Consider the following 5629-nt stretch of genomic DNA (forward strand, 5'->3'; position numbering starts at 1 on the left):
AGAGGACAAATGTATGGACAGCAAGGGGGAAAGCAGGAGCTGGTTGGGCAGTGGTGGTTGGGGGATGAATTGGGAGATTGACATATATACACTAATATGTATAAAATAGGTAACTAATAAGAACCAGCTGTATAAAAAGTAAATAAAATAAAATTCAAAAATTCAAGGAAAAAAGAACTATTGATGGAGATATTTTTGTGAATACTTTTGATTTTTTTCACACGTGTATTGCTTCACAGCTTTATTTTTAAAATCACAAGCAGTTCAAAGTGACCATGATTGAGGCCTCTGTTAAAAGATTTTCCAGCAGAGCTACCCCAGTTTTAATCTTAAACAATATTGTACTTTAACATGAATTTAACTTTCAGGACCTTCTTCAAAAAGAAAAGTATTGCTTCCACCTGTGCTTTTCATAGACTAAAAGCATACTGCAGAAAACTCAACTTAAAAATTAACACTGCAGGGTACAGTAACATAATAAAGTACCTGCCCATTTTATAATCCTAGAGAACATTTCATTGTAAGAAACTGTTTAACCCATAGTTAGTATAAAGTGTGCACAATATTTTTCATTCAGTGGTCCAAGATACGAAGGTTCCCAGATACAATCTTGTTCTCTAATACTGTTCCAGGTGGGATGCCAATTCGGTCACTATGATTTGTGATGATGATAACCGTTCCCTGTAATGAAACATTCTTGCCAAATGTTACATCTCCTGAAACTCTGAGTGATCCAATTCAAGCATATCTGGTATGCTTTCAAATCTCCTTAGATAATCCTGAACCTTCGTAAAAGGACCGCCTAATTTAACCAAGGGCACTGTAGGAAATTCAGGCTTTTCACTCATTGTCAGAGATCCTGCATTAAGACTATAAATGTTGGACATCACAAGCAAGAGATCTGATGTGGTTTTGACAGGCAGAAAACGGCTCCTAGGAACATTAATACCTAGAGAGTTCTCAAAGCTTTTAGGGCAGCCCCTACTGCAGTTTCCAACTGAATGACATTCAGGCCTCCATCCAAAGTCTTTGGATTTACAATGATTTCCATGTCAATAGCATTCTGCTCCTGCAGTCTTTTAACTGCTGTAAGAGAGATCCATAGGTTGTTTGTATTAAATATTTTGAATTTTGATAGAGATTTGAACTCATCAACATGTGCTTTTGGCACTTGAGCAATTTCCACCAGTCTTAATTTGCCTTCATACTGAGTGAGTATCCCACCCTTTACACCTGCACGTGTTTTATTTGTGACTTCCATGACAAATTCACAAGGTTTTCCATTGGGTGGTTTCGTTAGATGATTAAGAGTATAAAAATCGGGCTTCCCTGGTGGCACAGTGGTTGAGAGTCCGCCTGCCGATGCAGGAGACACAGGTTCGTGACCCGGTCCGGGAAGATCCCACATGCCACAGAGCGGCTGGGTCCGTGAGCCATGGCCGCTGAGCCTGTGCGTCCGTAGCCTGTGGTCCACAACGGGAGAGGCCACAAACAGTGAGAGGCCCGCATACCGCAAAAAAAAAGAATATAAAGATCCACTGTGGCACCCAGATTATCTATGTTGGACTCAAAAATATACTCTTTGCCTTCTCCTATAAAGGTATAGAGCAAACCAGAGTTGTAGAAACTGGCATAAATGTCTCCATAACCCGGAGGGTACCAGGCTTCTGTATTTTTCCCTGAGAATGATACATTCTTTGCTACAGGTAGTAAAGATTCTTTATTAATCCTCAGGAACCTGGTTTGATTAAAAGTGTAGATTTTCACATGACAGTGATTCTACTTCTGTAGTATTGTTTTGCTATATACCTTCATTTGTACTATTTTTTAGATTCCACATATAAGTGATATCCTACAGTATTGGTCTTTCTCTGTCTGATTTATTTCACTAAGCATAATATTCTCTAGGTTCATCCACATTGCTGCAAATGGCAGAATTTCATTCTTTTTAATGGCTGAGTAATATTCCATCATATATATTTACCACATCTTCTTTATCCGTTTGTCTGTTGATAGACACTTGGGTTGTTTCCATATCACGTCTATTGTAAAAAGTACTGCTATGAACATTGATGTGCATGTATCTTTTCGAATTAGTGTTTGAATTTTTTCTGGATATATATCCAGAAGTGGAATTGCTGGATTTGACTATTCTTTAGATGAAAAATAGTTTGTGATTCATAGATGAATCAAGCCAATGTAACTAAAGATTATTGATTGAAAGCTGACAGGCAGGTAGGAAACCAGCATTCACTGAGATTTTCCTATCATTTAACCTTCCAACAACATTTTTTGGGAAAAAGGTTATTTTTTCCTATGTTACAGGTGATAGCTTGCTTAAGATCAGGCATCTCCTTAGGGACAAGACTAAGATTGTAACTTGGGTTCATGGGATGACTTGTTTAGGAATAGCAATTCTGGCTCTACTTACGGAATTTCTTTCTACTTTGAAGATTATGAGAAACAAGGGAAAGAGGAAACTACTTGGTCATAATGATTTTAAAAAAATTTTTATAGAATTTATCAGTTCTGAAAAAAATTACAACAAAGGAGTAATTTTACTAGAGAGGAAGAGCAGAGAATCAAAATTCTCCCCAAGACCCCTCGTTTCACCTTTGGAAGAGGATTAAAGCTGATACATGGCAAATAAAACTTCTAGCCTGAAGTTTGCCAAAAAGTGAAAGAAGATTGTATTGTCTTTTTACTCTTGTCAGTGCAATCTTTCTAGTTCAAGGAAAAAGACTATCAAGCCATATGTGGTTTGACATAATTCCTGATGTCACTTGTATGAACTAACAGCAGAACAGCATAACTGTTCTGCTCTCCTTTGAGACCTCTTATGTGTCATACTGGTTCAGATCCAACCACAAGGGTATGGTAGGAGATTACACAATTAAATTGGTCCTTTTCTCCATTCAAAGTCAGAAAAGAAAATAGATTCCTAATTTGGATCTGGAAGCAAATGGTTTTGAAAATATTTTTTATTGTATTTAGTCCTTGTCCCTTTCTTCTTCCATGGGTCTTGGGAGGAAGATTTTAATATCTCTTACATATGATTCAGGTCATCTACTTTAAGGTTAAATTTAGTTATTTAAGGTTGAATATTTAAGCTTTCTTTGGTGTACTTTCTAGAAATACAATGCTAATAATTAAGGAGAATCAGAAAACTGCAATTCTTTGGAACAGACTATTTCCGCACAAAACTGAAACCATGTGCCTATTTCAAAGATATTTGAAAAGAACGCATGGAACAGATCACATTTTGACACATCTTGGGTTTAATGTCAGTGGGATGGAAAAGGAAGGCTAAAATAACTGTCTAAACCTGATTATGCTTCTTGACCTGTTAAGAATTTCTCTTACGATGTAGGAAGTGAGATTATCATCTTTTCAGAGGAGTCAACACAAGGGGAAGGGTTAGAAGAGTGTGTGGCAATAAAAATAAAAACAAAATAAAAATAAAACACACCCCCTCCTCTGCCCTAACACCTCATAAAAGTAAAGTCCCAACCAAAACAATGAAAACCCAAGAGCTCTAAATAAATCCTAGTACACTGAAAGATCCCAATAAAAATATGTAGTATTATATTTAAAAAATTATCAGGATGCTTTGAAAGCTGTGGGACATCTAGCCAGATGGGGACAGGGTATAAAAAGATAGCAAGAGTGAAGTTCTGTTGTAATCATAAGGCATTTCCAAAAACCTCTGGAAAAAAACCTTAAGGGCATGATCTGTGAATTCACTCCACAACATAAGGCATCTTTGCCAGTTTTGGTTCCTTTATTTTCAGGTTCATCAGTGAGCCTGCTACATATTAAGATTTGATTTTTTTAAAAAAGTTCTTAAAGAGTCTGAAAAAGAATATATGTATATAATGAATCACTGTGTTGTACACCTGAAACTAACACAACATTGTAAATCAACTCTACTTCAATAAAAAACATTAAGGGACACATAGTTTTCGAGGGCAGGAGCCCGCTGTGTCCCCTTTGCCTGGCAAAGCAATAAAGCTATTCTTTTTTCTTCACCCAAAACTCTGTCTCCGAGATTCGTTCCGGCATTGGTGCACAGAGGCCGAGATTTCGGTATCATTAGGACTCTGCACTTTCACTGCCGAGGGTGAGGGTTCAATCCTTGGTCAGGGAACTAAGATCCTGCAAGCCATGTGGTGCACCCTCCCCCACCCTGCAAAAAAAGATGAAAATTATAGTGGAAATACCACTAGTTATTTGAATCTCATTAGTTATATGATAATCAAGAATAAAGCAGAAAAATAGCCAATAAACGTCACCATGTTAGAGTTTTCAATGTTACCATTATTTATCCAAATTTTAAAAACCTGAATAAAATCCTAACATTCTGTGAAAAAAAAAGCATATACGAAATCTTTGTACCAGGAAATAAAAATCAAGTTTGAACAATGTCATATGGTGAAGACCACAGTTTTCTCCTTTTTAGCTTGGGATGCATTTCATTCTTATCAGCAGAAGATTTTCTCCAATCAGCTGGTCTGTTTCTAAGGAGAAGAAATCTGAATAATAAACTCTTTTTTTTTTTTTTTTTTTTTTTTTCCGGTATGCGGGCCTCTCACCGTTGCGGCCTCTCCCGTTGCGGAGCACAGGCTCCGGACGCACAGGCCCAGCGGCCATGGCTCACGGGCTTAGTTGCTCCGCGGCATGTGGGATCTTCCCGGACCGGGGCACGAACCCGTGTCCCCCGCATCGGCAGGCGGACTCTCAACCGCTGCGCCACCAGGGAAGCCCAATAAACTCTTTTAAGTGCACAAAATCATTTCATTGTAAAGAAAGACAGCTACTGATGGTTTTGGCCAAAATTATGGCCAAAGTGACATGATGCATCTGAGTTTGGATATAGCTGTAGTCAAAGGATTAATAATGGTACTAGCACAACTTGCCAAAGCTGACCACCTTGAGAAGAAATAGTCTGAGTTGAATCTTCTAGTTTTTCCAGTTTGGGTGGTTTCCTCTTTTCAGAGTCAGAATTTTCTATGCACCAACTGTTGTGCAAATTTGGATTTTTCGTTTGGGATGTTCGTTTTTAAAATATTGAGCTGCATGAGCTGTCTATATATTTTGGAGATCTATCCTTTGCCTGTTGATACATTTGCAAATATTTTCTCCCATTCTGAGGGATGTCTTTTCATCTTATTTGTAATTTCCTTTGCTGTGCAAAAGCGTTTAAGTTTCATTTGTTTATTTTTGTTTTTATTTCCATTACTCTAGGAGGTGGATCAAAAAAGATTTTTCTTTGATTTATGTCAAAGAGTGCTTTTCCTATGTTTTCCTCTAAGAGTTTTATAGTTTATAGTTTTATAGACCGGACAGTCTTACATTTAGGTCTTTGATCCATTTTGAGTTTATTTTTGCATATGGTGTTAGGGAGTGTTGTAATTTCATCCTTTTACATATAGCTGTCCAGTTTTCCCAGTACCACTTGTTGAAGAGACTGTCTTTTCTCCATTGTATATCCTTGCCTCCTTCATCATAGATAAGTTGACCATATCTCTGGGCTTTCTATCCTGTTCCATCGATCTATATTTCTGTTTTTGTGCCAGTACCATACTGTCTTGATTACTGTAGCTTTGTAGTATAATGTGAAGTCAGAGAG

At 37.5% G+C, this 5629-nt stretch overlaps 1 pseudogene; it reads right to left on the reverse strand.

Moving 5' to 3' along the window:
* Positions 1-494: 494 nt before the first annotated feature.
* On the reverse strand, positions 495-5371 carry LOC136794432 (UTP--glucose-1-phosphate uridylyltransferase pseudogene; annotated as a pseudogene).
* Positions 5372-5629: the final 258 nt, after the last annotated feature.

This window comes from Kogia breviceps, chromosome 6 (genome assembly GCF_026419965.1).
Source record: "Kogia breviceps isolate mKogBre1 chromosome 6, mKogBre1 haplotype 1, whole genome shotgun sequence".
NCBI lineage: Eukaryota > Metazoa > Chordata > Mammalia > Artiodactyla > Physeteridae > Kogia > Kogia breviceps.